Source organism: Alligator sinensis, unplaced genomic scaffold, assembly GCF_000455745.1.
Source record: "Alligator sinensis unplaced genomic scaffold, ASM45574v1 scaffold47_2, whole genome shotgun sequence".
NCBI classification, from domain to species: Eukaryota; Metazoa; Chordata; order Crocodylia; family Alligatoridae; genus Alligator; species Alligator sinensis.
In genome coordinates, this window is record NW_005842150.1 from 1,546,739 (window position 1) to 1,556,686 (window position 9,948).

Genomic DNA, 9,948 nt, shown 5'->3' on the forward strand with positions numbered 1-9,948 from the left:
GTATCGAAGGCCTTCCTGAAGTCTAAGTATACGACATCCACCCCTCCTCCTGTGTCCAGGCGTTTCGTAACCTGGTCATAAAAAGAGACTAGATTGGTCAGGCACGATCTGCCTGCCACGAACCCGTGCTGGTTTCCCCTCAGCATAATTTGTCCTGCCGGGCTCTCGCAGATGTGAGCCTTGATAATTTTTTCAAAGACTTTGCCAAGGATGCACATAGGATGGAACAACCCCATGCACCAGTACAGGTTGGGGGCTGACTGGCTGGGCAGCAGCTCTGCAGAAAAGGACCTGGGGGTTACAGTGGGCAATAAGCTGAATATGAGCTAGCTGTGTGCCCTTGTTGTAAAGAAGGCCAGCAGCATACTGGGCTGCATTAGCAGGTGTGTTGCTAGCAGATCAAGGGAAGTGATTATTCCCCTCTATTCAGCCTTGGTGAGGCCACATCTGGAGTAGCGTGTCCAGTTTTGGGGCCCCCACTACAGAAATGATGGAGACAAATTAGAGAGAGTCCAGTGGAGGGCAATGAAAATGGTTAGCAAGCTGGGGGACATGACTTCTGAGGAGAAGCTGAAGGAACTACTGCAGCAGCCAGGTAGGACTTCCCTGCATGTCTTCCTTCCTGGCAGGATCGTGGCAGGTCAACCAAGAAGGGCTGTGGCAGGACTGGGTGCTGCTGCCTGTTTTTTGGCTTATCTGGCTATGCCTGAGGCATGTGGACAGTTCCATGTGGCTACCACAGTGGTGGTGCCTGTGCCATGGCAGGGCTGAAAGGGTCTTGTGGCACCCAGATGCCACAGCAACCAGGTTAGACCACTGCTCTGGATTCCAAAGTGCTTTGCTCTACCCATCTCCGGAAAGCCGTCTCATCGTCTGATGAAGCAAGCTGTTGCTTACAAAAGCTTATGAATCTCTGCTTTGTTTAGTCTGTAGGGGGAAAATCTACTCTGCCTTCGACTCCTTTCCCCAATCCTCCCCTGTATAATTCAGTAATAATGAACTAATGCATCACAGCATGACACTGAAAAGATTTATCTCTATACCCACATTGAAAACATTTTAATATCAACTGGCAGTTTCCAGCCATTGTGATAATTTATTTAAGTGATTTATGTGGAAAAATAAGGTCTTTCACAGTAACTTGAGAATGTGTCCCAGGGAGTAGCTATTGGTGAATAACATCTCCCCCCAGGAGTATGAGATCTTCTTCTACACCTTGTACTCCATATCTCCACAGGAGGGTGATTATTTCTTGATAGCAACATCCCTTGCTATGATTCTTAAGCATTTCTACTCAGGGAAAAAATGAATTTACATGGGAGAATTTCAGTGCAAAAGTGTACATGAACTACTGGGGAAAGAATTATTTCAAGGATACTAGACAGTAGAAAGTGAAATGACAAAAAAATCCAAGAAAACAGAAACTTACATTTAGAGGCTCTCATGCATATATTTTTGGGGTCTGGCCAATAATTAGGGCCAATTAATTTATCAGGCATTAGTCCTGGTGAACCATTAAGGCTTTCTGAAACAAAGGAAACAAGCATGAACTGAGACCAATTAAAAACCTGTGATTTGTTTCATTTTTGTAACAACAATCTTGACCAGTTCAAAATGTTTTAAATTCCTATAAAAGTCTTTGGCATGTCCATTTGCAGTTAAATATCATCAGTTAGTTTAAATAAGATTACAGTGAATCGAAGACTGGCTCAAAACCAAGTCTAGGCCCATGATGCCATTTTTTTAGATGTTAACTGACAAATGTGACATTTTTCTCTTTTGAAATCTTCATTAGGCAGCCTGGCAAATTTACTGCAATTTTGATTTGCAGTCCTTGGACACTTTCACACCTGTTTTGTTGGGGTTAGAGATGGCCCCAAAGATTCAAATGCTGAATTTAGGAGCAACTTGGATCCAGATTGAATATCTAGACTCTGGTTTAATAACTCAGACCACACAAATGTAGTGTGTTTACTTTAGCCATCTGACTACACTGTGGTCTGTTGTGAAGATTTTAACAGATTCTTTGCTTCCATTTTTCTGAGCAGGGACTGAGACATCCCCCACACTGTGATCCCGGACGGACCCAGGGGAGGTGCAGCCAGGCCCAGGGTCAGTGAGGACCTAGTCAGGGAACTTCTGGAGGGACTAGACATGTTCAAATCAGCAGGTCCTGACGATCTCCACCCCAGAGTGCTGAGGGAATTGGCAGAAGTCATTGCAGGACCCCTGACACAGCTTTATGAGCACCCATGGTGCTCTGGTGAGGTGCCAGAGGACTGGAAAAGGGCCAATGTGGTCCCCATTTTCAAAAAAAGGGAGGAAAGAGGACCCAGGAAACTATAGGCCTGTTAGCCTTACCTCGGTCCTGCAGAAGCTCTTTGAGAAAATTATCCAAGAGCACATCTGCAACGGACCAGCAGGGGAGATTATGCTTAGGGGTAATCAACATGGGTTCATTTGAGGCAGGTCCTGTCAGATCAACCTGGTTGCCTTCTACGACCAGGTCACACAAAAGCCTTGGATGCAGGTGTCATGATGGACGTTGTGTTTCTGGATTTTAGGAAGGCCTTTGACACTGTCTCTCACCCCATCCTCATTAAAGAATTAGGCGACTGTGGTATTGACACCTACCCAGTCAGATGGGTCACAAATTGGCTGAAGGGTCACACCCAGAGAGTGGTGGTGGATGGGTCATTTTCGACCTGGAGGGATGTGGGCAGTGGGGTTCCCCAGGGCTCGGTCCTCGGGCCCTTACTGTTCAATATCTTCATCGGTGATTTGGACAAGGGGGTGAAAAGCACCTTCTTCAAATTCGCAGATGACACTAAGATGTGGGGAGAAGTGAGCATGTTAAAAGAGGGGGATCAGCTGCAACTAGATCTGGACAGGTTACAGAGGTGGGCAGATGAGAATAGGATGGGTTTCAATACTGATAAGTGCAAAGTATTGCACCTCGGGAGGAAGAACCAGCAGCAGACCTACAGGCTGGGGAACTCCCTTCTTGTCAGCACAGAGACAGAAAAGGATCTTGGAGTCATTATTGATTCCAAGATGAACATGAGCCGACAGTATGGGGACACGGTCAGGAAGGCTAACCATACCTTGTCATGCATCCATAGATGCATCACGACCAGGTCCAAGGAGGTGATCCTCCCCCTCTATGCAACATTGGTCACCGTAGTTGGAGTACTGCATTCAGTTCTGGGCGCTGCACTTCAGGAGGGATGTGGATAGCATCGAGAGGGTCCAGAGGAGGGCCACTCACATGATCAGGGGGCAGCAGGGCAGGCCCTATGAGGAGAGGCTACGGGAGCTGAACCTGTTCAGCCTCCGCAAAAGAAGGCTGAGAGGGGATCTGTTGGCTGCCTATAAACTTGCCAAGGGGGACCAGCAGGCAGTGGGAGAGTCCCTGTTCCCCCGAGCACTACAAGGGGTAACAAGGAACAATGGCCATAAGTTGACAGAGTAGATTCAGGCTAGATATCAGGAGGCACTACTTCATAGCCAGGGCGGCTAGGAGCTGGAACCAACTTCCAAGTGAAGTGGTGCTCGCCCCTACCCTGGGGATCTTCAAAAGGAGGCTAGACAGCCACCTAGCTGGGGTCATTTGACCCCAGCATCCTTTCCTGCCCATGGCAGGGGGTTTGACTTGATGATCTTTTTAGGTCCCTTCCAACCCTACCAACTATGAAGCTTGGGTCAAAAATAAATTCCACTGATGTCAAGGCCAGCAGTCAATAATTGCCCATTTTTTAAGTACAAAATCATTGTGGATCACTCATAGTTCCACAGGAAGTCTGTAACAGAGCTGGGGATAGAAACTAGATGTCCTGGCTTTGACTTAGTACCATTGGGCATTTTTTACACATGTAAGCACTGCAGTGCTGGATGATTTGAAAAAGCATCCAGTGCTGTGATGCTTGCAGTTGTATAAGTGGCAAAATGCATGTCAGCACAGAAAATGGCGGCAGTGCGCTTTTGAACTAAAACACATAGAAGGTGCTTTAGTTCAAAAGCTCACCACCACCATTTTCTGTGTGCTGATGAGCTTTTTGCCATTTATACAACTGAGTGTGACACAGCGCAGTGTGCTTCAGCTCCTGTGCAGTGCAGACTCAATTAATCGAATTTGCTCTGAAGTGGTGGATCTCCAGCACATTGTGGGACAAAAAAGTATGTGTATAAATGCCCTTCAGCACTAAACAATCCTTTCTCCTCCCAGCAGGGGTGGATTAACGCATAAGCCCACAGGGCCCAGGTCCAGGGGCACCTGCCAATCAGGGAACCCCAGGAGGTCAGGGGTCGAGGCAGGGGCCCACTGTACTCCCCAGCCTGCAGGGGAGTTAAGGACTGAAGCTCGATCACATGTTTAAATGTGTGAGAACTGATGGGAGGTGGCAGCTGGGAACTTGTATGACCACCCTGTGGAGACAAGATGAGGGGGCAGCAAGGATACCTACTGCTCGTTGCCCAGCTGATCTCTCTCTCTCTCTCTCCTGTCCGTGTGCCTGGAAGGAGCCCGATCCTTTCTTCCCTCCCTCCCAAGTGTCAGGTTGCGGGGCAGGTAGGTAGCTCAGACCCGGAGCAGTGGGGAAGGGTGCGTGGAGTGGGACTGGATCAGAGTGGCAGTGGGGTGGGGCATGGGGCTTGACCCGGAGTGTTGTGGGAGAGGAGGAGAGTGGGGTTCGACCTGCAGCAGCAGGGGGGAGTGGGGTGGAGCGGGGCCAGACCCAGAATGGCGTGGGGAGCGGGGCTGGACCCGGAGCGGTGGGGGGAGTGGGGTTGGAGTGGGGCTGGACCTGGACTGGTAGGAGGAGGGGGAGCGGGGCTGGACCTGAACCAGCGGGGTGGGAGGCTCAGGGCCAGATGTGCGGCTCTGTCCCCACGCCACCCCTGCCCCCTGTCATTCTTGATGGGAAACTTGCTAGTATATATATAGAAAGAGAGAGACTATATTTCATAGATTTCGTAGAGCTTAGGGCTGGAAGGGACCTCAGAAGATCATTGAGTCCAACTCCCTGCCCCAGGGGCATGAAGTCAGCTGGGGTCATAGGATTCCAGCAAGATAAACATCCAAATTTATCTTGAAGACATTCAAAATAGGTGCTTGAACCACCTCCGGCAGCAGTCTATTCCAGACTTTGGGGCCTTGGACAGTAAAGAAGTTCTTCCATATGTCCAGCCTGAAACGGTCTTGGAAGAGTTTATGACCATTTGACCTTGTCATCCCTTGGGGCGCTCTGGTAAACAAACGTTCCCCCAGATCCTGGTGAGCACCCCTTATAAACTTATAGGCAGCCATCAGATCACCCGTGAGCCTGCACTTTTCCAGGCTGAAGAGTCCCATACGTGTGTGTATGCATGTTTATATCAATATATTTGTACTTTTGGTTTACATAATTATGTGATGGTAGCATTAAAACACAAATGTATTTTCCTAAGGCAGTTGTTTTATTCAGCTTTGTGTGTGGCAAAATTGAATAGTTAATTTTGACATCACGTGTTGTGCTTTATTTATTAATGCACCCTGTAAACATTGAACGGGTCTATTTATTAATGCTTTTTAATACATTCATGTTTGAATGGGGTTGTGGGAGTCTCCAATTTTCTGGTTGCCCAGACCCCAATAAATCTTAATCTGCCGCTGCTTCCCAGTCATATGTATGTATGTGCTTCATTGCAGTTTACTGAGCCTGCTGGAAACACACACATACATACATCAATACTTATACAGGTGTGCCTGTTTCTTTGTTAACCCTTGTTTTTAAAATAATTGTGGGCCAAATCAAGCTCTAATGTAGTGGGGTACAACTTTACAGTGGCCTTAATTTTGTGCCCTTTTGATGATGGTGAGACCATGAATGCACTTTGCCCTGTTCTGTTTGGGATAGCTTATTTGTATTGTGATGCCTCCTACTCTTGGCATTGATTGACCTACTGCCAATGGATCTGATCTATAGAAAATATAGGAAGGGCAGGATGCAATGTCATTCTGCAGTTGCTAGCAGAAGGAAATGGCCAAGGCAGCAAGTATATTAGAAGATTTTCTGAGAATAGTATGATTAAATAAAAGATCACTTTCCCCAGAGACTGTGAACCCCTCAGGTTATAGACATATGAACAAGGTAAAAGGAGGCAGGGTTTTATTATTTGTTAACTGTCCCTTTGCAGCTACTTTTATGTATGCTGTTATCCCAGATGCAGTGGAAACCATGGTAGCTTAGTCCACCACGAATGAAATTATTGTGGACTAGCTTCTACCTACCACCACTCTGTGGTGACAAAGGTTGCAAAGTTGTTTACCATGGAAATTGTTCCACAATAACTGGCCATTGTTCAGTTGTTTGTGTGTCCCCATCTTCAGTGATCTAAAAACTGGCCTACTTTCTCTGTTCCATACTGTAGGGAACATGAACACATTTCCTAGACCTTCAGACTGGTTTCTTTCAGGTCACAATTGTGCGCACTATGAAAGCAATGTGTTTCTACTTCCCCCTTCTCCACTGACTATATGAAGGGGATTGCCAAGAAATTTATCTCCAAAATGTGGAGGTAAGTTAATCTCTAAATGTGACCTATTAAATTCTTGTTCTTGTATTTCATGGGGATTGTGCTTTATATTTTAACAGGAAATGGCTTTGCGCCCATCTGGCCTCATAGAGGCACTTTTTTACCACTCTGTAGCATGCACCCAGTGCTGGCTGCAGGGTGTGTTCCGGTGGCCTTGGCACTGGGTTCCATACGCCCCAAAGGAAGCCCCGGTACTTGCCTGCCACAACTTGATCTTTTCCTCCAGTGTTGGGGTTCCTTCTCGTTGCTCCTCATGGGTCAGGTGCTGCCCTTAATGGGCATTCTTGGGGCTTCACCTCCCCTACACCCCGGCCATGTGCCAACCCTCAGGATGACCTGATGTTGGATTGTCAGCTCGCTCTTCAGCTGTCTCCATCTGCCTCTTCTCCTTGCTCATCGCCCAGCCTCTTCCCATGCAAGATGCCCCCCGGGACATCGGACCAACCCTGGTCAAAGCACCAGGTGTTCCTTCCCTAAACTGCTGCCTGTTGTGCTGCTCAGGCTCCTCCTGGCCTGAGGAAGCTTCCCTTGACCCCTTTTCCTGCTCTGGAGCTCTGCAAACTTAAAACAATTTGAGAGAAAAAAAAAGGAACAGTTGGGGTGTGGAGTCTCGACCCACCCCACTCACAGGCCCAGCATCTGTAGCTCCCAAAGTCCCTCGATGCCATCCTCCTTGCCCAGCTGCCCTGCCGGGCCAGCATGCTGCCTCCTTCAATGGATCTGGGACTCCTCTGTCGGGTCTCTCCTTGTCCCCTTCCCAGGCTACTGACATGGCCTGTGTGCAGCCTGGGGAGCAGCCTGTGCTCTCGGTCCCAGTGGTGCTGCTCATTTCATTTCGCCGCCACCAGCTTTTAAATCAGCCGGGCAGTGATTTTTTCTGATGTCATCAGCCGGCACCATTCCCAGCCAGCAATAAAAACGGCTGATGAACTGCATGGGCAGTTCATCTCGGTGTGGCTTGTCCAGCACCATTTTTCCTAAAAAAAGGTACATATGCCTTGCCTTCAGGACTTTTTTCTCTTTCCTTTCTGGGTGGGTCGGCCCTGCCTCAGGTCCTGCCGTGGGAAGGTGCTCCAGGGCCTCCACTCGTCTTTCCTTGGGACAGGCCTTTATGTCTTCAAATCCATTTTTCAATCACTGAGAAATTTCAGCACAAAAAAGCTCCAGCCACTACAGTCACTTTCAGGCACCAGTTCCAGAAACAGTCACTAGCCAGCAGAAGGCATCTAAATTACATAACCTCCTTTAATATCAGTGGAGCCTTGCCCCTGGACTTTGTTCCCTTCAGAAAGATATTAAAATCTAAGCTTGGTTACCTCTGAGGTGTTTGGCTGGCTTAAGGCTCTGAAGCCTAATTTCTGTTAGTCTCTATCTGAATTTGTTTTCTGTGCTTTGGAACTGCAACGATTCTTAATCTAACTTAAATTAAGTATTTAAGATGCTATAGTGTTGGGTATTTAACAAAATCTATTGCTGATAATAGTGCTTAGTTATTTTTGGACTGGGTTACACTAAGTGCAAGAATGTCCAGTCAATTAGGAGATACGCTTATCAAGGCTAAAGTGCTTGTATACACTAGTGGTTATGATGTAAACAGTTAGTAGGCAGATACTGGCATGTGCTCTTGAAACAAAAGGGACAGAAAGAGATGAGGAGGATTTTTTTTTTTAAATTTTTTTTTACTATAGCACTAAGCATGGGTGCACACATTGCTTTATTGGCAAACTGGCAAGTAAGGGCATATTGTCCATTTGCCCTAAGAGTAATGTACACATCAGCTCTGGGGAGAGAATCTCAACTGAAACGTTCTTTTCCTTTCTAGTTTTAAGTGCATGTTACAACAGAAAGTACATGGGGAAAAAATAAGAGTGATAATAGTTCTTCCTTGTAGCCACTTACAAAGACCTCAGATGCTATTAAACTCCCCATTGTGTATATTAAACTATGAAATATTGGATCACTTCTGTTCACTTTTTATTCCGTTCCTCTTAAAATTCAGCTCTTGCTAGCCAGCGCTGCATGCAGTCATGAACTACTTATCATTCAAAACCTAGGAACAGGCTCTCTGCTGCTGTTTGCTGGCATAATTCATTGGCTTATACTCAGCAGAATTTACTCCAGTGGAGTATCTGACCCAGTTTTTCAAACCATTAGAATGCAACAGGGTAAATTTCATGCTGATGTGTACTAAGTGATCATCACAGAACATATCTCAGTTCTAGTGGCCTTCCACTGACCCAGTTCATTCTGCCCAAGCCACAAGCATCATATGCTTCTTTTTCTGTATGTCTGCCCCCTGCAGTTCCTAATGCCTAGCTCTGCACCCCTGACTCAGTCTAGCTACCAACCCTGCACAATCTCCTTCAAGCCCCTCCTTAAAACAATTCTATCTCCCTGTGGTCATCTAAGTAGCAGATTTTTAGTCCTCTAAATGACATGTTGGCTCTGACATACAGGTAGGAATTCTGCTTCCCATTTATGTAATCTTGCCCATGTAGGCAATTATGTGTATGCATTTCTAAGTGCAAGTCCCAGAAATGTCATGGTGGTGGTAGGAAGAGTGAAGACATGATGGTGGTGGAGAGAGTGAGTTCAAATCCCTACAGTGCTTCAGTCAAAGCAGGGATATGAAACTGAGCCTCCTATGCTCCAGGAGAACAGTCTAATGACCAGGCTATCAGCTTCTAGAACAGAGCTGAGCTAAATCACCCTCACCTTGACCCTGGATGAAGCAAGGTTAAATCTGGGATTTTTTTTTTAAACTTGTACCATTGTAGGGGTTTACTGTAGACTGCCTCTTCATGGTGTAGCCTGGATAATACTAAATAGTCAATGACACCAAACTCCTTTTGGACCTCATGGCCAATGATCATGAAAACAAATTAACATCAATAGATTTTGGCAGAGCTTTCAGACCTGCAACATCAGGACATCACTGTGCATCAACCAACTCAATATAGAGAGGATAAGCAGACCCAAAAATGTATATTTGTCCAAAATTTTGGCAAAAAATTCAATCGATGTCTTTGTCCTTCAAGAACCTCATACTGACAAAATAGCATACAGCTACAAAATAGGAGAGAATCTCTGGATTCAGGCTGGCTTCATCTATTAATCATTCCACCTATGATGTGGTAATTGACATTAAAAAATAACACTGACTGCTATAAAGTTATATCAACAAGCTGAACTAAAGACATTTACATAGTTTCAGCCCACATTTCTGACAATAATTAATGTACACAAACCACCTGCTGTTGTATGGCCAACCCCTGCCTAACCTCCTTTACATCACCCAAACATAGATTCATAGATGTTAAGGTCGGAAGGGACCTCAATAGATCATCAAGTCCGACCCCCTGCATAGGCAGGAAA

General features: G+C 46.4%; 1 long non-coding RNA gene across 1 annotated transcript in view; it reads left to right on the top strand.

Annotated features, from left to right (window-relative positions):
- Nucleotides 1-9,948, top strand: part of LOC112550569 — a 69,199-nt gene that overhangs the window by 18,496 nt on the left and 40,755 nt on the right. The window lies entirely within an intron of this gene.